The sequence below is a fragment of the Microtus oregoni genome, unplaced genomic scaffold (assembly GCF_018167655.1).
Source record: "Microtus oregoni isolate MIOR12 unplaced genomic scaffold, Mior012 000276F_ref0000420, whole genome shotgun sequence".
In the NCBI taxonomy this organism is placed as follows: Eukaryota; Metazoa; Chordata; class Mammalia; order Rodentia; family Cricetidae; genus Microtus; species Microtus oregoni.
In genome coordinates this window covers 65292-90144 of record NW_024544954.1, presented here as the reverse complement: position 1 = coordinate 90144, position 24853 = coordinate 65292, and the positions used below count along the sequence as shown (strand labels likewise).

Here is a 24853-nt window from a genome sequence, read left to right as displayed (position 1 = left end):
TGACAAAAACAGGAAAAATTGATTGATCACTGTGGCATTATTAATAATTTACTCTATTGTTCTTATTGTTGCAGTAGTATTTTTTCTTTTTCTTTTGTTTTCTTTCCCCTTTCTGGTATTTTTGAGACAGGGCTTTTCTGTAGCTTTAGAACCTGTCCTGGAACTACCTCTTGTAGACCAGGCTGACCTCAAACTCACAGAAATTCACCTGTCTCTGCCTCCCGAGTGCTGGGATTAAAGGTATGAGTCACCATCACCTGGGGGTATTGTTTCTGAATAAGGTTTTAAAAATCAGAACCTCTCTGTTTGGGGTCATAGTTGAGCACTGTGAGATTTTGCACTGTATTTGCTGCCAGTCAATAATGTGATGCTGTGGCTCGCTTTCTTTGTTGTTATTATGAGAGTGGAAATGTTATTTGCAGCTCTAAGCTGTTCATATCCATTGTCACTACCAAAAGTAGGTGGAAGCAAGAATGGTGGCACACGCCTTTAGTCCCAATACTCCGGAGGCAGAGGCAAGTTGATCTTCGAGAAATCCTGTCTCGACAAGGAAAACAACAAACAAACAAAACAGTGAAGTATATGGGGAGTTTGCAGAAGTTGCTCTTACTGATATTTTTTCTTAGATGAAAACCACTAAAGTAATAAAAAGCTGCAATGATACTAGCAGTTAAAGAACACTCTTGTTTTATTGTTAATTTTTTATATTTAATCATTTTATATATGTGTGTGTATACACACACATACATACATACATGCATTCATGTGTGTGTGCATATGTGGTACCAACAGAGGACAGAAGATGTCATTGGGTCCTTTGGAACTAGACTTAGAGGAAGTTGGTTGTGAGCCATCATGTGGGTACTGGAGACTGAACTTGAGTCTTCTGCAAAAGTAGTAAGTGCTCTTAACCTTTGAGCCAACTCTCCAGCTCTGATTTATTTATTTGGAGACAGGGCTTTGTTATTGTCCAGGCTGGCCTCCAAATCAAGATCCTCCCACCTTAGCTTCCTGGAGTCCTAGGATTGCTGGCATGCACCACCACTCCAGGCCTAAATAAAACTCTTGGTGTGATTAATATTTGTTCCTGTTTCTAAAGCATACTTTATAAACGACTTGTAAGGGCATATCACGTCATTATGGTAGTGATAGGAGACGGCCAGGAAGACCATTAAGTTCATTGATTGGTCTCATTTATACAAATACAGATTGGTTTTTCTCGTCTGAGATGAGTCTCATATATCTCAGGCTGGTCTCATTGTAACCAAGGATGACCTTGAACAGATGCCCTGCCTTTACCTTCTGACTGCTGGGATTACAGTTGTGAACTACCATACTCATTCATTCATTCATTTATTTATTTTACCAAAATCAAAACCCAGACTTAGGGTCTTTTTTTTTTAAGTTTATTTATTTATTTAGTATACAGTGTTCTGTCTACATGTATGCCTGCAGGCCAGAAGAGGGCACTAGATCTCATTATGGATGGTTGTGAGCCATCATGTGGTTGCTGGGAATTGAACTCAGGTCCTCTGGAAGAGCAGTCAGTGCTCTTAACCACTCTCTCCAGCCCCCCAGACTTAGGGTCTTAAAGTAAGAGATAGAACACATGCCTTTCCAGGCATGAATGTTACAATAATTCTAACATGTTTCAAAGCTACTAATTGTCTGTACAGAGATTACTTGAGTATGGAATATTGCATGTAATTGTCCAAAAGAGCCAATAAACCTGTCACTCATATGTGGTTGCTTTATATAGTGTTTCGGCATTTTTGGAATTTAAAGTATGTGATTAATAGAGTAAAGAATTTGAATGTATCTGTTGATTCAGGTATGGTGCTTCACACACGTACTTGAAGGCACTAGGGAAATGAAGGCAGGACTTCAGTGTTCAAGGTCAACCTCAGCCACATAGTGAATTTGAGACAGATTAGGTGACTTGTAACCACGTCTCAAATAATAATAATGATGATAATAGCATTTATTGAGCACCTACTGAATTCCAGACTCTGTTGTAGGTGTTCCTATGAGAAAAGTCTAAATAGCCAATAATTTCTGTTCTTGTGAAACTTATATTACTTATAATAAGTAATAAACAGTAAATAATGTATTTAAAATGTTAAAAAGTGGCGGAAGAATAGGACAGGATAAGAGCATTAAGAAGGGACTCAACTACAACAAGTAGAAATGGCTCACGTACATTAATATCTACTGTGAGTCATGTCCGGCAGCCTCAGTCTCTTGAAGGCCTATCTGCTTTCTTAAAAGTGTGTGTGTGTGTGTGTGTGTGTGTGTGTGTGTGTGTGTGTACATGATCGTGCATGTGCGTACGCACACTATGGTAGGAAGCACATACCATAGCATACATGTGAAGGTCAGAGTACAACTTTGTGGAGTAGGTTCTCCCTTTCCTCCCTTGCTTGGGATTATGGGAGTAATCTCTTTTTATTGGACTTGCTTGGCTGTTGGCAAGGACTTTTTATCTGTCAAGTCATCTTGCCAGGCCTTGAAGGCCTCCTGGTAATGACTCTGGGACCTGCATGATACTCTTCTAGGTGGTCTCTGAATCTGGTGTCTAGTCTATCCAGAAAGATTGACCCTGCCCACTCCACTACCCTAAGAAGAGGATGAACTATGGTAGTCCCATCCTAAATCTTGGCACTTAGAAATCATGAACCCATTCTTGGGCACATGGACTACAGGACCTCCAGCTGGCCTGTGGTTGCTCAAATCATAACCTTATTAATATGAAGTCTCTCCTTCTTGCCTCCCAGCTCTTACTTCATCTCTGGTCATAACATGTTTTTCTACCTTGCAGTGTCATGGACTTTCTGTGGAAGGTTTTGTTCTTCCTTCTTCAACCACAAGGGAGGTAAGATTCTGTCCTTTACATATACATGATGGAAAGCTCGCCTGTCTGAAATATTTCAGTTATCAATTATGAAATTGATATTTATTGAATTTATATTATTGAAACTAAATATATCAGTTAGTTGTCAAAGAAACAGACTTATCCTTTTATGAATCAATTATAGTGGTATATTATTTGTGTTTTAATAAATAAAGCTTGCCTGAAGATCAGAGGGCAAAGCAGTCATACTAGTGAGCCATACAGGCCAGGCAGTAGTGGCGCACACTTTTAATCCCAGGACTTGGGAGATAGACACAGGGATCTCTGTGTCAAGGTCACCCTGGGCTATATGAGATTGAATCTATCTAAAAGAGAAACAGAGCTCACACAGCATTTGGGATCGCACACCTTTAATCCAGCACTAAGGGGGTGGAGAAAGGAGCAATATGGCTGGGCAGAGAGAGGAATATAAAGGGGAAGACACAGGAACTCAGTGGAGTCTGAGCATTGTGGTCTAGAGCACTGCAGGATCACCCCTTTGTCTGAGCCTTGGTAGAGGTAAGATCTCTCTAGTGGCTGGCTGCTTTGCTTTTCTGATCTTCAGCTTGAATCCCAGTATCTGTTTCTGGGTTACTACTCATGCTGCAGTCAATTGACTATAAAATGCATGAAGGAGGTAAAAATGGAATGGGAATATTAGACAATAATAATATGGTTCTAGTTTTGCTGAGCGAGCATGAGGACTTGAGTTTGCATCCCCAGCACCCATGTAAAATAAAAATGGGCATGGCTGTGCAAGCCTGTAATGCCAACTCAGATGTAGTGACAGGTGCATTGCAGGTGCTTGCTGGCCAGTTAGTCTAGCTGAAATGGAATACTCCAGGTTCAGTGAGAGACCCTGCCTCAAAAAAAAAGATGGAAAACAATTAAGAAAAGCATCTCATGTCAGCTTCTGGCTTCCACATTTACCCACCTACATACATGTATATAACAGACACATACACACCATAAACATGGATAATTATTTGTTTTATTAATAAGAATAGCTTTTTGCAGTGACTAAGTTTTTTCTACGTGAGACTGGAAGTTGGAGAAGGCAAAAAGGCTACAAACATAAGAATGAATGGCTTCCTATATTGTCTCATCTATTTCACCCCAACCTTTCTCCAATAGGATACTTGTAGACCTGTGCTGATATTGACATCTAATCATATTTTAGAGCAGTGGTTCTCAACCTTCCTAATGCTACCACCCTTTAATACAGTTCCTCATGTTGTGGTGACCCCCAACCATAAAATCATTTTTGTTGCTATTTCATAATTGTTATTTTGTTAGTTATGAATTATAATGTAAATATCTGTTATGTGACCCCTGTAGTAGACTTTCTTGGACTGCCAGCCCCCAAGTCATGGCATGGAGACTTATTATTAAGTATGAATGCTAAAGCCTTAGTTTATGCTTGTCCCACTAGCTCTTGTAATAACCTGTTTCTCTTCATCTGTGTTTTGCCTCAGGGCTTTTTACCTTTCTTTCATTCTGTATGCCCTACTTTCCATGCTTCTGCATCTGGCTGGCTGGTGATGTCTGACTGGGTGGCCCTGATGTCTCCCTCTCTTTCTCCATAATTCTCATTCTTTCCCTACTTTCCTCTCCCTCCTCTATCCTCCCTCTCCCTCTTCTTTCCTCCTCCATCTCCGTCCTCCCACTCCCTCCTCCCTCTCCCGTCTCCATCCTCCCTCTCCTTCTTTCCTCCTCCGTCTCCGTCCTCCCACTCCCTCCTCCCTCTCCCTTCTCCATCCTCCCTCTCCCTCTCCTTCTTCCCTCCTCCGTCTCCGTCCTCCCACTCCCTCCTCCCTCTCTCTCTTTCCTCCTTTCTCTTCCTCCTCTCTCTCCCTCTCCAGCCTAGATCTCTCCTCCTACTTATTCTCTCTGCCTGCCAGTCCTGTCTGTCTCTCTTCTGCCTAGCTATTGACTGTTCAGCTTTTTATTAGACCAATCAGATGCCTTGGGCAGGCAAAGCAATACATCTTTACACTGTTAAATGCAGCATAAACAAATATAACACACCTTCACATAGTTAAAGTAATATTCCACAACAGAGCCCTCCCCAAGGTCACTACCCACAGGTTGAGAACCTCTGTATTAGAGTAACTTTCTTTCCCAACTTAGTGAATTAGAGTTTCCAGAGAGGAAACTTGAGCATTTGTAATTTTTTAATCTATAGACTAACACTGATAAATAATCATGGTTGGAAGACATTGCCATGAAACACAGACACTGGTTATCAGATGTTTTGGTATTTTGTACTAACAAGCTAGGACTAGTAAGTTTAGAAAATATAAAATTCTCAAAAACTGGTGGTGGTGCCAGTATCAGCTGGATGTGCCAGGACTGAATGCTAGTGTAATGTCTTAGACCTCTACTGTTGCATACAAGCCGTTTGTGTAATAAAGAATGCCACACTGCCTGCGTAAACAGGTGTATTCTGTGCATTTAAACAGTGTTGAAATATTAATTGTAAAAATGTAAACCTAATACCTTTAGGAGTCTTCAAAGAACTTTCACATTATTTAATTTGATTTTTCAGTTCAATTTTGTAAGACACCTAAGAAGAGAATGTCTTTCTCAGAAAGTTTATAGATAAGGAAACAAGCTTAGAGATTTCCAAGATATGCAAAGTCATTTGCTCCTGATACAAGTTTTTAACCTGTCTTTAGACTCCAAATATACTTGCTTCTATAGAATATAAACAATACAATTTTACCAAAAAGCATTTCTCCATCTACTTTACCCCAAAATAACTGCAGTTAAAATTTTTTAAATTTTTAAAATGTGCATGAGGGTTTTGCCTGCATGTAGGTATGTGCACCACATGCATGCCTGGTCCCTGTGGAAGTCAGATGGAGTTGTAAGCCACCTGAAATGGTTGATGGAATTGAACTCAGGCTCTCTGGAAGAGCAATCAGTGCTCTCTTAACCACTGAGTCATCTCTCCAGCCCCATAACTGCATTTCTTAAGGTCCGTTTTATTCTAACAGTCTGTAGCTACTTCACATAATTCTACTCATTATACACACACACACACACACACACACACACACATATCATTTCAAGTTTGACTTCAGTGCTTTCTCTCTGGGTCATAGATTTAGTGTCATAAATAGCTTCATAAAGCCTCATGAAGTTACTATAGTATGTCATAATTTATGTATTTATTGCCATGTTTAGGTTATGTCAAGTTTCACATGTGTGACTGATGCTACCATAAACATTAGTACACATGGAGCTTTTTCTTCTCTGGATTATTTCCTTAGGACAAACTCCCATAAATGATATTCTGGGTTAGAGGGCATTGATACTTTTTTTTGGCATTGATACTTTTATGACTCTTGTTATACATTACCAGATTGTGCCAATTTACACCATTTCATTAAAGGGCTGCAGTTACCGGACTTTTTACTGCTTTTCAAAGAAAAGGTTTTCTAGAAATTGATTTTCACTTTTTCTATCACAGATGACCCCAGGCGAGATTAAATTCTCTGTCCATGTGGAGTCTGTCCTGAATCGTGTACCTCAACCAGAGTACCGCCAGCTTCTGGTTGAAGCTATCCTTGTCCTTACCATGCTGGCAGATATTGAAATTCATAGCATCGGAAGCATCATTGCTGTGGAAAAAATAGTACACATTGCCAATGACTTGTTCCTTCAAGAACAGGTAGGCTGCCTAATGTGATGCACACTGCAGTCACAGCATCTGGGAGTTGCAGGCAGGAGGATTGGCAGTTCAAGGCCAGCCTCAGCTACATAGTGAGTTCAAGACAAGATTGGGCTACATGATACCCAGAACATACAACAAATGTTTCCTTCTCTTACCCACTGTGAAAGAAGACAAAAGTATCCAAAATTTTCTAAACAGTCCTAGTTTTAAGTGTTCTGGGATGTTATCAGGCCATATATGAGAAAATATAAACCATTTTAGACATAGACTTGAGATTTAGAATGTCTACAGTGTTTGTGAATTCAGGTGGTTTAGAAAGAAATAGAACCAAATACTATATGGAGGAATACAAGCCAAAATCAGCAGTACTAGAAGGTGGAAGTCCCGGTGTAGTTCTACTGGGTTATCTCCAAGTGTTAACATTATTTCTGTTATTAACAGACATAAATCATTTAATCAATTATTGATATTTAATTTTCAAAAGTGCTTTATAATAGAAAATTCTAAGTAGTAATTAAAATAATTTAGAGTCTAGTGGCAAATGCCATGTGTAGAAATTCATATCCATCCTTCATAACCCTAAGCCCCCTCTGCTTATACAGCCAAAGAATAGGCAATGGGAAGGAAGCTCTGAGGTGTATTCATCAGAGTTTGGCTTGGTAGGATTGGTAACCTTTTCTTCCCACTGTTTTCCCATCTTTTAAAACCAAATAGAAAACCCTTGGCGCAGATGACGTCATGTTGGCAAAGGATCCTGCATCTGGCATCTGTACTCTTCTGTATGACAGCGCACCCAGTGGCAGATTTGGCACAATGACCTACCTCTCCAAGGCAGCTGCTACCTACGTGCAGGAGTTTCTGCCACACAGCCTCTGTGCCATGCAGTGAGGGCTGTGGGTTCTGGCTGCTGGAATCCTTTCAGCATCTGGTCCCTGTGTTGGTTGATTGTGCATGGAACTGAAATGTTAACACCTGACCACTCTCCATCCCTCCCAAGAAGAGAGAACTTTGCTGATAATCTCACTACTTTTGAAGAAAAGAACCCTCACTTGGAGACTCACTCCAGTGTAAAGGTTCAACTGGGTCTACAATCACTATCCTTGCTTCTTTTATGGTTCAGAAATGTCTGCATGTGTTTTTACTCTGTAGAACTGTTACCAGCTTTGTTTTCTAACTCCTTTTGAGGAACAGGTATTAATAAGTTATTCTGAAGACCTTATTCTTATTTCTGGGCTTCCTTTCTTTTTTGTGTATATGAGTGGTAGGTCTTAATTGGGTCATTATTTCAAGAGAGTAGATGCTAAATTGTTGGATTTTATACTGCTGTAATTTTGAAATGTCTATTTTAAGTGCCTTAAGAAACACCAACACCAGATCATGGCTTCCTTCTTCACTCGAAGGCTGATTCATTTTGAGTGGTGAAATAGTTTCTTTGTCAAATATTGCCTTTTGATGTTGACCTTTCTATATCTGCCCATGTTGCCTGCTCTGTGGTGAAATATTAAAAAGTGTAAGCTCACATGTAAGTTTAAGGATTTCTATGTTAATACTTGAAGTCACATTTTATGAGGACTGATGCTACCAGGCACATATTTGAGGACACATGGAATAACCCAGAAAAAAATGGAGCCAGGAGCCCAATTCCAGAGAGGAAGGGAAAGGGGAGGTTATGCAGGTGGTGCTTTACACACAGGGAGTCAAGAGACCACCAGAGGCAAGTAGGTTAATCCTTGCTGGAGCACAGCCCACATACAACACAGAGAATAACTGAAGCCTTGAGCAAAGAGAAACCCAGCAGTCCAGTCGGAGCACCTCTTTCCTGTTCTTTTGTTCTCCACCTCACCTATTCACACCCCGCCACACTCAAATCTCTCCTTCTCATCTCCCTCCTATCCCATATCTGTTCTTCAATTCTTTCACCTATGTTTGTTTTCACTTCTCAGTTATACTACTTATATCCTTTAATCTTGGTATCTGTGGCCAAATATCTATTCTTATACATATTTCTGTGTGTTTGTAATGGTTAAATAATTGTATTTTGAGTGTGTCTGTCCATCTCTACATTTAATGGATTGAATAACCATGTGGGTAACATTGCAAACCAAGCCTGGTCATACTCATTGCTAATCTGAGAACTTGAGAGGCTGAAGCAGGAGGATCGTGAGTTCAAAGCCAGCCTGGGCTACAAAGCAAGCTCCAGGCAAGCCTCAGTATGAGACCCTGTCTTGAAACATTTTAAAGCATGGGAGCTATGCAGCTGGCCTCAGATTGACACACAAAGGATCGCAAAAATATACCTTCCATCCCATTCTCTGGTCCCATGTATAGGTAGCCTGGCTTAGCAGAGGTTTTCTTTGTTTTCCTTGTTTCTACTCGACTCCTCTTTCCCTCAGAGTTTTAAGGGTTTTCTCCCAGAACAGTAATGAGTATGATGGGGCTAGTGAACTCAAAACAGTCACAGAATCGGGAACAGTCTTCCAGGCACACTGTCCAAATGCAGTGAGCTAGCAAACGGGTGGTAGAAGCAAAGGCAGGGTGGCCCCCTTTCCCCTCTCACAGCCATGGGAACACACAGTGAATAGCTTTCTGAGTGCATGGTTTTCCGGTCACTTTTGAGGAGAACATACAACCTGTTTGTCTCTTCACAGCCTATAAGTACCCTAGTCACGGGAAACACACCCAGCACTGCTTGTGGGAACTGCCGCTCCTTCCTGGACCTCTTTTCTTGAACTGACTCCAATGCCTGCAGTTCTCTGGAGTTTCTGACTTGTCTGTTGATGGAAAGCCCAGGCAGTGGCATTTAATTTCTAAAGTAACTTTCCAGAAAACATTACTGGTATTTTGTTCTTTTTTTCTTTTGTTCTTATTTTTTCGAGACAGGGTTTTTCTATGTAGCTCTTCATGTCCTGGAACTCACTCTGTAGACCAGGCTGGTCTCGAACTCACAGAGATCCGCCTGCCTCTGCCTCCCGAGTGCTGGGATTAAAGGCGTGCGCCACCACTACCTGGCTAAGTATTTTGTTCATTTTAAGAGTGTTAATATGAAGAAAGAAACATGATGGAACTTTTTACAAGCACTTTATGTTTTGAAGTTAGAATAAAGAATAAGAATTTACTGTGTCTGGTGTCACTGCACAAAACTTTATATGTTTTTGTGATTGAAGCTAATTAATTGCCATTTCACATAATGTTTGGATATATTATATACTCAAAGCTTATTAACTGGGTCAAATTAGAGGAGCATTTATAGACCATACATTATTATACCGCACATATGTAAAAAAAAAAAAACAACATAGGTTTAGTGCTTTACACAGTTTACTAAAAATATAGAGTGGATTTTTACTTCATTTCAACTCTATGAGTGGTATTTCTAAACTACTAGAAAGAACTTAAAATAGTTTGTTCTTCTAACTATTATCAGTATTTGACATAATATTGTTTAAAGTACTCATTGGTCATTTCTGTAACAAGAGAGTTCTTAATCCAGCAATGGCAAACAGCGTCTCTACGTCCCCTGATTAGATAGTTTAGTTTTACCACATTCTGAGAATTTGATGCAACTAGCATGGCAAAAGTTGTCACCTTTAGTCATGGTTCACAGAACTGTGTGCATGTGTATGTATATGTGTCTGCATGTCAGGTGCATGTGTATTATCATGCTGGTGTATGTGTATCATGCTGGTGCATGTGTATCATGTCAGGTGCATGTGTATCATGCTGGTGCATGTGAATCATGTCAGGTGCATGTGTATCATGCCGGTGCATGTATATCATGCCTGTGTATGTGTATCATGCCAGTTCATGTGTATCATGCTGGTGCATGTGTATCATGCTGGTGCATGTGTATCATGTCAGGTGCGTGTGTATCATGTCAGGTGCATGTGTATCATGCTGGTGCGTGTATATCAAGTCAGGTGCGTGTGTATCATGTCAGGTGCATGTGTATCATGCTGGTGCGTGTATATCAAGTCAGGTGCGTGTGTATCATGTCAGGTGCGTATCATGCTGGTGCATATGTATCATGTCAGGTGCATGTGTATCATGTCAGGTGCATGTGTATCATGTCGGGTGCATGTGTATCATGTCAAGTGCATGTGTATCATGTCAGGTGCATGTGTATCATGTCAGGCGCATGTGTATCATGTCAGGTGCATGTGTATCATGCTGGTGCATGTGTATCATGTCAGGTGCGTGTGTATCATGTCAGGTGCATGTGTATCATGCTGGTGTGTGTATATCAAGTCAGGTGCGTGTGTATCATGTCAGGTGCATGTGTATCATGCTGGTGCGTGTATATCAAGTCAGGTGCGTGTGTATCATGTCAGGTGCGTATCATGCTGGTGCATATGTATCATGTCAGGTGCATGTGTATCATGTCAGGTGCATGTGTATCATGTCCGGTGCATGTGTATCATGTCAAGTGCATGTGTATCATGTCAGGTGCATGTGTATCATGTCAGGCGCATGTGTATCATGTCAGGTGCATGTGTATCATGCCGGTGCATGTGTATAATGCCGGTGTATGTGTATCATGCTGGTGCATGTGTATCATGTCAAGTGCATGTGTATCATGCTGGTGCATGTGTATCATGTCAAGTGCATGTGTATCATGTCAGGTGCATGTGTATCATGCTGGTGCGTGTGTATCATGTCAGGTGCGTGTGTATCATGTCAGGTGTGTGTGTATCATGCTGGTGCATGTGTATCATGACAGGTGCGTGTGTATCATGTCAGGTTCATGTGTATCATGCTGGTGCATATGTATCATGTCAAGTGCATGTGTATCATGTCAGGTGCATGTGTATCATGTCAAGTGCATGTGTATCATGTCAGGTGCATGTGTATCATGTCAAGTGCATGTGTATCATGTCAGGTGCATGTGTATCATGCTGCTGCATGTGTATCATGCTGCTGCATGTGTATCATGCTGCTGCATGTGTATCATGTCAAGTGCATGTGTATCATGTCAGGTGCATGTGTATCATGTCAAGTGCATGTGTATCTTGCTGGTACATGTGTATCATGCTGGTGCGTGTATATCATGTCAGGTGCGTGTGTATCATGTCAGGTGCGTGTGTATCATGTAAGGTGCGTGTGTATCATGTCAGGTGCGTGTGTATCATGTCAGGTGCATGTGTATCATGTCAGGTGCATATGTATCATGTCAGGTGCATGTGTATCATGTCAGGTGCATGTGTATCAAGTCAAGTGCATGTGTATCATGTCAGGTGCATGTGTATCATGCTGCTGCATGTGTATCATGTCAAATGCATGTGTATCATGTCAGGTGCATGTGTATCATGTCAAGTGCATGTGTATCATGTCAGGTGCATGTGTATCATGCTGGTGCGTGTATATCATGTCAGGTGCGTGTGTATCATGTCAGGTGCGTGTGTATCATGCTGGTGCGTGTGTATCATGTCAGGTGCGTGTGTATCATGTCAGGTGCATGTGTATCATGTCAGGTGCATGTGTATCATGTCAGGTGCATGTGTATCATTCTGGTGCATGTATATCATGTCAGGTGCGTGTGTATCATGTCAGGTGCGTGTGTATCATGCTGGTGCATATGTATCATGTCAAGTGCATGTGTATCATGTCAGGTGCATATGTATCATGTCAGGTGCGTGTGTATCATGTCAGGTGCATGTGTATCATGCTGCTGCATGTGTATCATGCTGCTGCATGTGTATCAGGCTGCTTGTGTATGTTGTCAAGTGCATGTATATCATGTCAGGTGCATGTGTATCATGTCAGGTGCATGTGTATCTTGCTGGTACATGTGTATCATGCTGGTGCGTGTATATCATGTCAGGTGCGTGTGTATCATGTCAGGTTCGTGTGTATCATGCTGGTGCGTGTGTATCATGTCAGGTGCATGTGTATCATGCCGGTGCATGTGTATCATGCCAGTGTATGTGTATCATGCCAGTTCATGTGTATCATGCAGGTGCATGTGTATCATGTCAGGCGCATGTGTATCATGTCAGGTGCATGTGTATCATGCTGGTGCATGTGTATCATGTCAGGTGCGTGTGTATCATGTCAGGTGCATGTGTATCATGCTGGTGTGTGTATATCAAGTCAGGTGCGTGTGTATCATGTCAGGTGCATGTGTATCATGTCAGGTGCATGTGTATCATGTCAGGCACATGTGTATCATGTCAATTGCATGTGTATCATGCTGGTGCATGTGTATCATGTCAGGTGCGTGTGTATCATGTCAGGTGCATGTGTATCATGCTGGTGTGTGTATATCAAGTCAGGTGCGTGTGTATCATGTCAGGTGCATGTGTATCATGCTGGTGCGTGTATATCAAGTCAGGTGCGTGTGTATCATGTCAGGTGCGTATCATGCTGGTGCATATGTATCATGTCAGGTGCATGTGTATCATGTCAGGTGCATGTGTATCATGTCGGGTGCATGTGTATCATGTCAAGTGCATGTGTATCATGTCAGGCGCATGTGTATCATGTCAGGTGCATGTGTATCATGCCGGTGCATGTGTATAATGCCGGTGTATGTGTATCATGTCAGGTGCATGTGTATCATGTCAAGTGCATGTGTATCATGTCAGGTGCATGTGTATCATGCTGCTGCATGTGTATCATGCTGCTGCATGTGTATCATGTCAAGTGCATGTGTATCATGTCAGGTGCATGTGTATCATGTCAAGTGCATGTGTATCTTGCTGGTACATGTGTATCATGCTGGTGCGTGTATATCATGTCAGGTGCATGTGTATCATGTCAGGTGCGTGTGTATCATGTCAGGTGCGTCTGTATCATGTCAGGTGCGTGTGTATCATGTCAGGTGCATGTGTATCATGCTGCTGCATGTGTATCATGTCAAGTGCATGTGTATCATGTCAGGTGCATGTGTATCATGCTGGTGCGTGTATATCATGTCAGCTGGGTGTGTATCATGTCAGGTGCGTGTGTATCATGCTGGTGCGTGTGTATCATGTCAGGTGCGTGTGTATCATGTCAGGTGCATGTGTATCATGCTGGTGCATATGTATCATGTCAAGTGCATGTGTATCATGTCAGGTGCATGTGTATCATGTCAAGTGCATGTGTATCATGTCAGGTGCATGTGTATCATGCTGCTGCATGTGTATCATGCTGCTGCATGTGTATCATGCTGCTGCATGTGTATCATGTCAAGTGCATGTGTATCATGTCAGGTGCATGTGTATCATGTCAAGTGCATGTGTATCTTGCTGGTACATGTGTATCATGCTGGTGCGTGTATATCATGTCAGGTGCGTGTGTATCATGTCAGGTGCGTGTGTATCATGTCAGGTGCGTGTGTATCATGTCAGGTGCGTGTGTATCATGTCAGGTGCATGTGTATCATGTCAGGTGCGTATGTATCATGTCAGGTGCATGTGTATCATGTCAGGTGCATGTGTATCAAGTCAAGTGCATGTGTATCATGTCAGGTGCATGTGTACCATGCTGCTGCATGTGGATCATGTCAAATGCCTGTGTATCATGCCAGGTGCATGTGTATCATGTCAAGTGCATGTGTATCATGTCAGGTGCATGGGTATCATGCTGGTGCGTGTATATCATGTCAGGTGCGTGTGTATCATGTCAGGTGCATGTGTACCATGCTGCTGCATGTGTATCATGTCAAGTGCATGTGTATCATGTTAGGTGCATGTGTATCATTTCAAGTGCATGTGTATCATGTCAGGGGCAGGTGTATCATGCTGGTGCGTGTATATCATGTCAGGTGCGTGTGTATCATGTCAGGTGCGTGTGTATCATGTCAGGTGCGTGTTTATCATGTCAGGTGCATGTGTATCATGCTGGTGCGTGTATATCATGTCAGGTGCGTGTGTATCATGTCAGGTTCGTGTGTATCATGCTGGTGCGTGTGTATCATGTCAGGTGCGTGTGTATCATGTCAGGTGCGTGTGTATCATGCTGGTGCATGTGTACCATGTCAAGTGCATGTGTATCATGTCAGGTGCATGTGTATCATGTCAAGTGCATGTGTATCATGTCAGGTGCATGTGTATCATGCTGCTGCATGTGTATCATGCTGCTGCATGTGTATCATGCTGCTGCATGTGTATCATGTCAAGTGCATGTGTATCATGTCAGGTGCATGTGTATCATGTCAATTGCATGTGTATCTTGCTGGTACATGTGTATCATGCTGGTGCGTGTATATCATGCCAGGTGCGTGTGTATCATGTCAGGTGCGTGTGTATCATGTCAGGTGCATGTGTATCATGTCAGGTGCGTGTGGATCATGTCAGGTGCATGTGTATCATGCTGCTGCATCTGTATCATGTCAAGTGCATGTGTATCATGTCAGGTGCATGTGTATCATGTCAGGTGCATGTGTATCATGTCAGGTGCATGTGTATCATGCTGCTGCATCTGTATCATGTCAAGTGCATGTGTATCATGTCAGGTGCATGTGTATCATGTCAAGTGCATGTGTATCATGTCAGGTGCATGTGTATCATGCTGGTGCGTGTTTATCATGTCAGGTGCGTGTGTATCATGTCAGGTGCATGTGTATCATGCTGGCGCATATGTATCATGTCAAGTGCATGTGTATCATGTCAGGTGCATGTGTATCATGCTGCTGCATGTGTATCATGCTGCTGCATGTGTATCATGCTGCTGCATGTGTATCATGTCAAGTGAATGTGTATCATGTCAGGTGCATGTGTATCATGTCAAGTGCATGTGTATCTTGCTGGTACATGTGTAACATGCTGGTGCGTGTATATCATGTCAGGTGCGTGTGTATCATGTCAGGTGCGTGTGTATCATGTCAGGTGCGTGTGGATCATGTCAGGTGCGTGTGGATCATGTCAGGTGCATGTGTATCATGCTGCTACATCTTTATCATGTCAAGTGCATGTGTATCATGTCAGGTGCATGTGTATCATGTCAAGTGCATGTGTATCATGTCAGGTGCATGTGTATCATGCTGCTGCATCTGTATCATGTCAAGTGCATGTGTATCATGTCAGGTGCATGTGTATCATGTCAAGTGCATGTGTATCATGTCAGGTGCATGTGTATCATGCTGGTGCGTGTTTATCATGTCAGGTGCATGTGTATCATGTCAGGTGTGTGTGTATCATGCTGGTGCGTGTGTATCATGTCAGGTGCGTGTGTATCATGTCAGGTGCATGTTTATCATGCTGGTCCGTGTGTATCATGTCAGGTGCGTGTGTATCATGTCAGGTGCGTATCATGCTGGTGCATATGTATCATGTCAGGTGCATGTGTATCATGTCAGGTGCATGTGTATCATGTCGGGTGCATGTGTATCATGTCAAGTGCATGTGTATCATGTCAGGTGCATGTGTATCATGTCAGGCGCATGTGTATCATGTCAGGTGCATGTGTATCATGTCAGGTGCATGGGTATCATGCTGGTGCGTGTATATCATGTCAGGTGCGTGTGTATCATGTCAGGTGTATGTGTACCATGCTGCTGCATGTGTATCATGTCAAGTGCATTTGTATCATGTTAGGTGCATATGTATCATGTCAAGTGCATGTGTATCATGTCAGGGGGAGGTGTATCATGCTGGTGCGTGTATATCATGTCAGGTGCGTGTGTATCATGTCAGGTGCGTGTGTATCATGTCAGGTGCGTGTGTATCATGTCAGGTGCATGTGTATAATGCTGGTGCGGGTATATCATGTCAGGTGCGTGTGTATCATGTCAGGTACGTGTGTATCATGCTGGTGCGTGTGTATCATGTCAGGTGCGTGTGTATCATGTCAGGTGCATGTGTATCATGCTGGTGCATGTGTATCATGTCAAGTGCATGTGTATCATGTCAGGTGCATGTGTATCATGTCAAGTGCATGTGTATCATGTCAGGTGCATGTGTATCATGCTGCTGCATGTGTATCATGCTGCTGCATGTGTATCATGCTGCTGCATGTGTATCATGTCAAGTGCATGTGTATCATGTCAGGTGCATGTGTATCATGTCAAGTGCATGTATATCTTGCTGGTACATGTGTATCATGCTGGTGCGTGTATATCATGTCAGGTGCGTGTGTATCATGTCAGGTGCGTGTGTATCATGTCAGGTGCGTGTGTATCATGTCAGGTGCGTGTGGATCATGTCAGGTGCATGTGTATCATGCTGCTGCATCTGTATCATGTCAAGTGCATGTGTATCATGTCAGGTGCATGTGTATCATGTCAGGTGCATGTGGATCATGTCAGGTGCATGTGTATCATGCTGCTGCATCTGTATCATGTAAGTGCATGTGTATCATGTCAGGTGCATGTGTATCATGTCAGGTGCATGTGTATCATGCTGCTGCATGTGTATCATGCTGTTGCATTTGTATCATGTCAAGTGCATGTGTATCATGTCAAGTGCATGTGTATCTTGCTGGTACATGTGTATCATGCTGGTGCGTGTATATCATGTCAGGTGCGTGTGTATCATGTCAGGTGCGTGTGGATCATGTCAGGTGCATGTGTATCATGTCAGGTGCGTGTGTATCATGTCAGGTGCGTGTGTATCATGTCAGGTGCATGTGTATAATGCTGGTGCGGGTATATCATGTCAGGTGCGTGTGTATCATGTCAGGTGCGTGTGTATCATGTCAGGTGCGTGTGTATCATGTCAGGTGCATGTGTATAATGCTGGTGCGGGTATATCATGTCAGGTGCGTGTGTATCATGTCAGGTGCGTGTGTATCATGCTGGTGCGTGTGTATCATGTCAGGTGCGTGTGTATCATGTCAGGTGCATGTGTATCATGCTGGTGCATGTGTATCATGTCAAGTGCATGTGTATCATGTCAGGTGCATGTGTATCATGTCAAGTGCATGTGTATCATGTCAGGTGCATGTGTATCATGCTGCTGCATGTGTATCATGCTGCTGCATGTGTATCATGCTGCTGCATGTGTATCATGTCAAGTGCATGTGTATCATGTCAGGTGCATGTGTATCATGTCAAGTGCATGTGTATCTTGCTGGTACATGTGTATCATGCTGGGGCGTGTATATCATGTCAGGTGCGTGTGTATCATGTCAGGTGCGTGTGTATCATGTCAGGTGCGTGTGTATCATGTCAGGTGCGTGTGGATCATGTCAGGTGCATGTGTATCATGCTGCTGCATCTGTATCATGTCAAGTGCATGTGTATCATGTCAGGTGCATGTGTATCATGTCAGGTGCATGTGGATCATGTCAGGTGCATGTGTATCATGCTGCTGCATCTGTATCATGTAAGTGCATGTGTATCATGTCAGGTGCATGTGTATCATGTCAGGTGCCTGTGTATCATGTCAGGTGCATGTGTATCATGCTGCTGCATGTGTATCATGCTGTTGCATTTGTATCATGTCAAGTGCATGTGTATCATGTCAAATGCATGTGTATCTTGCTGGTACATGTGTATCATGCTGGTGCGTGTATATCATGTCAGGTGCGTGTGTATCATGTCAGGTGCGTGTGAATCATGTCAGGTGCGTGTGTATCATGTCAGGTGCGTGTGGATCATGTCAGGTGCATGTGTATCATGCTGCTGCATCTGTATCATGTCAAGTGTATGTGTATCATGTCAGGTGCATGTGTATCATGTCAAGTGCATGTGTATCATGTCAGGTGCATGTGTATCATGCTGGTGCGTGTTTATCATGTCAGGTGCGTGTGTATCATGTCAGGTGCATGTGTATCATGTCGGGTGCATGTGTATCATGTCAAGTGCATGTGTATCATGTCAGGTGCATGTGTATCATGTCAGGCACATGTGTATCATATCAGGTGCATGTGTATCATGCTGGTGCATGTGTATCATGTCAGGTGCGTGTGTATCATGTCAGGTGCATGTGTATCATGCTGGTGTGTTTATATCAAGTCAGGTGCGTGTGTATCATGTCAGGTGCATGTGTATCATGTCAGGTGCATGTTTATCATGTCAGGCGCATGTGTATCATGTCAGGTGCATGTGTATCATGCTGGTGCATGTGTATCATGTCAGGTGCGTGTGTATCATGTCAGGTGCATGTGTATCATGCTGGTGTGTGTATATCAAGTCAGGTGCGTGTGTATCATGTCAGGTGCATGTGTATCATGCTGGTGCGTGTATATCAAGTCAGGTGCGTGTGTATCATGTCAGGTGCGTATCATGCTGGTGCATATGTATCATTTCAGGTGCATGTGTATCATGTCAGGTGCATGTGTATCATGTCGGGTGCATGTGTATCATGTCAAGTGCATGTGTACCATGTCAGGTGCATGTGTATCATGTCAGGCGCATGTGTATCATGTCAGGTGCATGTGTATCATTCTGGTGCGTGTGTGTCATGTCAGGTGCGTGTGTATCATGTCAGGTGCATGTGTATCATGCTGCTGCATGTGTATCATGCTGCTGCATGTGTATCATGTCAAGTGCATGTGTATCATGTCAAGTGCATGTGTATCTTGCTGGTACATGTGTATCATGCTGGTGCGTGTATATCATGTCAGGTGCGTGTGTATCGTGTCAGGTGCGTGTGTATCATGTCAGGTGCATGTGTATCATGTCAGGTGCGTGTGTATCATGTCAGGTGCGTGTGTATCATGCTGGTGCATACGTATCATGTCAAGTGCATGTGTATGATGTCAGGTGCATGTGTATCATGTCAAGTGCATGTGTATCATGTCAGGTGCATGTGTATCATGCTGCTGCATGTATATCATGTCAAGTGCATGTGTATCATGTCAGGTGCATGTGTATCATGTCAAGTGCATGTGTATCATGTCAGGGGCAGGTGTATCATGCTGGTGCATGTGTATCATGTCAGGTGCATGTGTATCATGCTGGTGCATGTGTATCATGTCAAGTGCATGTGTATCATGTCAGGTGCATGTGTATCATGTCAAGTGCATGTGTATCATGTCAGGTGCATGTGTATCATGCTGCTGCATGTGTATCATGCTGCTGCATGTGTATCATGTCAAGTGCATGTATATCATGTCAGGTGCATGTGTATCATGTCAAGTGCATGTGTATCTTGCTGGTACATGTGTATCATGCTGGTGCGTGTATATCATGTCAGGTGCGTGTGTATTATGTCAGGTGCGTGTGTATCATGTCAGGTGCGTGTGTATCATGTCAGGTGCGTGTGGATCATGTCAGGTGCGTGTGGATCATGTCAGGTGCATGTGTATCGTGCTGCTGCATCTTTATCATGTCAAGTGCATGTGTATCATGTCAGGTGCATGTGTATCATGTCAAGTGCATGTGTATCATGTCAGGTGCATGTGTATCATGCTGCTGCATCTGTATCATGTCAAGTGCATGTGTATCATGTCAGGTGCATGTGTATCATGTCAAGTGCATGTGTATCATGTCAGGTGCATGTGTATCATGCTGGTGCGTGTTTATCATGTCAGGTGCATGTGTATCATGTCAGGTGTGTGTGTATCATGCTGGTGCATGTGTATCATGTCAGGTGCGTGTGTATCATGTCAGGTGCGTGTGTATCATGCTGGTGCGTGTGTATCATGTCAGGTGCGTGTGTATCATGTCATGTGCATGTGTATCATGCTGGTGCATATGTATCATGTCAAGTGCATGTGTATCATGTCAGGTGCATGTGTATCATGTCGGGTGCATGTGTATCATGTCAAGTGCATGTGTATCATGTCAGGTGCATGTGTATCATGTCAAGTGCATGTGTATCATGTCAGGTGCATGTGTATCATGTCAGGCGCATGTGTATCATGTCAGGTGCATGTGTATCATGCTGGTGCATATGTATCATGTAAAGTGCATGTGTATCATGTCAGGTGCATGTGTATCATGTCAAGTGCATGTGTATCATGTCAGGTGCATGTGTATCATGTCAGGCGCATGTGTATCATGTCAGGTGCATGTGTATCATGCTGGTGCATGTGTATCATGTCAGGTGCGTGTGTATCATGTCAGGTGCATGTGTATCATGCTGGTGCGTGTATATCAAGTCAGGTGCGTGTGTATCCTGTCAGGTGCGTATCATGCTGGTGCATATGTATCATGTCAGGTGCATGTGTATCATGTCAGGTGCATGTGTATCATGTCGGGTGCATGTGTATCATGTCAAGTGCATGTGTACCATGTCAGGTGCATGTGTATCATGTCAGGCGCATGTGTATCATGTCAGGTGCATGTGTATCATGCCGGTGCATGTGTATAATGCCGGTGTATGTGTATCATGCTGGTGCATGTGTATCATGTCAAGTGCATGTGTATCATGCTGGTGCATGTGTATCATGTCAAGTGCATGTGTATCATGTCCGGTGCATGTGTATCATGCTGCTGCATGTGTATAATGTCAAGTGCATGTGTATCATGTCAGGTGCATGTGTATCATGTCAAGTGCATGTGTATCATGTCAGGTGCATGTGTATCATGCTGGTGCGTGTATATCATGTCAGGTGCGTGTGTATCATGTCAGGTGCGTGTGAATCATGCTGGTGCGTGTGTATCATGTCAGGTGCATGTGTATCATGTCAGGTGCATGTGTATCATGCTGGTGGGTGTGTATCATGTCAAGTGCATGTGTATCATGTCAGGTGCATTTTTATCATGTCAAGTGCATGTGTATCATGTCAGGTGCATGTGTATCATGCTGCTGCATGTGTATCATGCTGCTGCATGTGTATCATGCTGCTGCATGTGTATCATGTCAAGTGCATGTGTATCATGTCAGGTGCATATGTATCATGTCAAGTGCATGTGTATCTTGCTGGTACATGTGTATCATGCTGGTGCGTGTATATCATGTCAGGTGCGTGTGTATCGTGTCAGGTGCATGTGTATCATGTCAGGTGCATGTGTATCATGTCAGGTGCGTGTGTATCATGTCAGGTGCGTGTGTATCATGCTGGTGCATACGTATCATGTCAAGTGCATGTGTATGATGTCAGGTGCATGTGTATCATGTCAAGTGCATGTGTATCATGTCAGGTGCATGTGTATCATGCTGCTGCATGTGTATCATGTCAAGTGCATGTGTATCATGTCAGGTGCATGTGTATCATTTCAAGTGCATGTGTATCATGTCAGGGGCAGGTGTATCATGCTGGTGCGTGTATATCATGTCCGGTGCGTGTGTATCATGTCAGGTGCGTGTGTATCATGTCAGGTGCGTGTGTATCATGTCAGGTGCATGTGTATCATGCTGGTGCGTGTATATCATGTCAGGTGCATGTGTATCATGTCAGGTGCCTGTGTATCATGCTGGTGCGTGTGTATCATGTCAGGTGCGTGTGTATCATGTCAGGTGCGTGTGTATCATGCTGGTGCATGTGTATCATGTCAAGTGCATGTGTATCATGTCAGGTGCATGTGTATCATGTCAAGTGCATGTGTATCATGTCAGGTGCATGTGTATCATGCTGCTGCATGTGTATCATGCTGTTGCATGTGTATCATGTCAAGTGCATGTGTATCATGTCAAGTGCATGTGTATCTTGCTGGTACATGTGTATTATGCTGGTGCGTGTATATCATGTCAGGTGCGTTTGTATCATGTCAGGTGCGTGTGAATCATGTCAGGTGCGTGTGTATCATGTCAAGTGCATGTGTATCTTGCTGGTACATGTGTATCATGCTGGTGCGTGTATATCATGTCAGGTGCGTGTGTATTATGTCAGGTGCGTGTGTATCATGTCAGGTGCGTGTGTATCATGTCAGGTGCGTGTGTATCATGTCAGGTGCGTGTGGATCATGTCAGGTGCATGTGTATCGTGCTGCTGCATCTTTATCATGTCAAGTGCATGTGTATCATGTCAGGTGCATGTGTATCATGTCAAGTGCATGTGTATCATGTCAGGTGCATGTGTATCATGCTGCTGCATCTGTATCATGTCAAGTGCATGTGTATCATGTCAGGTGCATGTGTATCATGTCAAGTGCATGTGTATCATGTCAGGTGCATGTGTATCATGCTGGTGCGTGTTTATCATGTCAGGTGCATGTGTATCATGTCAGGTGCATGTGTATCATGTCAAGTGCATGTGTATCATGTCAGGTGCATGTGTATCATGTCAGGCGCATGTGTATCATGTCAGGTGCATGTGTATCATGCTGGTGCATATGTATCATGTCAAGTGCATGTGTATCATGTCAGGTGCATGTGTATCATGTCAAGTGCATGTGTATCATGTCAGGTGCATGTGTATCATGTCAGGCGCATGTGTATCGTGTCAGGTGCATGTGTATCATGCTGGTGCATGTGTATCATGTCAGGTGCGTGTGTATCATGTCAGGTGCATGTGTATCATGCTGGTGTGTGTATATCAAGTCAGGTGCGTGTGTATCATGTCAGGTGCATGTGTATCATGCTGGTGCATGTATATCAAGTCAGGTGCGTGTGTATCCTGTCAGGTGCGTATCATGCTGGTGCATATGTATCATGTCAGGTGCATGTGTATCATGTCAGGTGCATGTGTATCATGTCGGGTGCATGTGTATCATGTCAAGTGCATGTGTACCATGTCAGGTGCATGTGTATCATGTCAGGCGCATGTGTATCATGTCAGGTGCATGTGTATCATGCCGGTGCATGTGTATAATGCCGGTGTATGTGTATCATGCTGGTGCATGTGTATCATGTCAAGTGCATGTGTATCATGCTGGTGCATGTGTATCATGTCAAGTGCATGTGTATCATGTCCGGTGCATGTGTATCATGCTGCTGCATGTGTATAATGTCAAGTGCATGTGTATCATGTCAGGTGCATGTGTATCATGTCAAGTGCATGTGTATCATGTCAGGTGCATGTGTATCATGCTGGTGCGTGTATATCATGTCAGGTGCGTGTGTATCATGTCAGGTGCGTGTGAATCATGCTGGTGCGTGTGTATCATGTCAGGTGCATGTGTATCATGTCAGGTGCATGTGTATCATGCTGGTGGGTGTGTATCATGTCAAGTGCATGTGTATCATGTCAGGTGCATTTTTATCATGTCAAGTGCATGTGTATCATGTCAGGTGCATGTGTATCATGCTGCTGCATGTGTATCATGCTGCTGCATGTGTATCATGCTGCTGCATGTGTATCATGTCAAGTGCATGTGTATCATGTCAGGTGCATATGTATCATGTCAAGTGCATGTGTATCTTGCTGGTACATGTGTATCATGCTGGTGCATGTATATCATGTCAGGTGCGTGTGTATCGTGTCAGGTGCATGTGTATCATGTCAGGTGCATGTGTATCATGTCAGGTGCGTGTGTATCATGTCAGGTGCGTGTGTATCATGCTGGTGCATACGTATCATGTCAAGTGCATGTGTATGATGTCAGGTGCATGTGTATCATGTCAAGTGCATGTGTATCATGTCAGGTGCATGTGTATCATGCTGCTGCATGTGTATCATGTCAAGTGCATGTGTATCATGTCAGGTGCATGTGTATCATTTCAAGTGCATGTGTATCATGTCAGGGGCAGGTGTATCATGCTGGTGCGTGTATATCATGTCCGGTGCGTGTGTATCATGTCAGGTGCGTGTGTATCATGTCAGGTGCGTGTGTATCATGTCAGGTGCATGTGTATCATGCTGGTGCGTGTATATCATGTCAGGTGCATGTGTATCATGTCAGGTGCCTGTGTATCATGCTGGTGCGTGTGTATCATGTCAGGTGCGTGTGTATCATGTCAGGTGCGTGTGTATCATGCTGGTGCATGTGTATCATGTCAAGTGCATGTGTATCATGTCAGGTGCATGTGTATCATGTCAAGTGCATGTGTATCATGTCAGGTGCATGTGTATCATGCTGCTGCATGTGTATCATGCTGTTGCATGTGTATCATGTCAAGTGCATGTGTATCATGTCAGGTGCATGTGTATCATGCTGGTGCATGTGTATCATGTCAGGTGCGTGTGTATCATGTCAGGTGCATGTGTATCATGCTGGTGTGTGTATATCAAGTCAGGTGCGTGTTTATCATGTTAGGTGCATGTGTATCATGCTGGTGCGTGTATATCAAGTCAGGTGCGTGTGTATCATGTCAGGTGCGTATCATGCTGGTGCATATGTATCATTTCAGGTGCATGTGTATCATGTCAGGTGCATGTGTATCATGTCGGGTGCATGTGTATCATGTCAAGTGCATGTGTACCATGTCAGGTGCATGTGTATCATGTCAGGCGCATGTGTATCATGTCAGGTGCATGTGTATCATGTCAAGTGCATGTGTATCATGTCAGGTGCATGTGTATCATGCTGCTGCATGTGTATAATGTCAAGTGCATGTTTATCATGTCAGGTGCATGTGTATCATGTCAAGTGCATG

The 24853-nt window shown here is 43.4% G+C and overlaps 1 long non-coding RNA gene across 1 annotated transcript; it reads left to right on the top strand.

Moving 5' to 3' along the window:
• The first annotated feature begins 2758 nt into the window (after positions 1-2758).
• LOC121445690 lies at positions 2759-9689 on the top strand. Its single transcript, XR_005973990.1, has 3 exons — positions 2759-2872; positions 6366-6566; positions 7284-9689. It is a non-coding gene; the product is annotated as an uncharacterized LOC121445690 (long non-coding RNA).
• The last annotated feature ends 15164 nt before the right edge of the window (positions 9690-24853 follow it).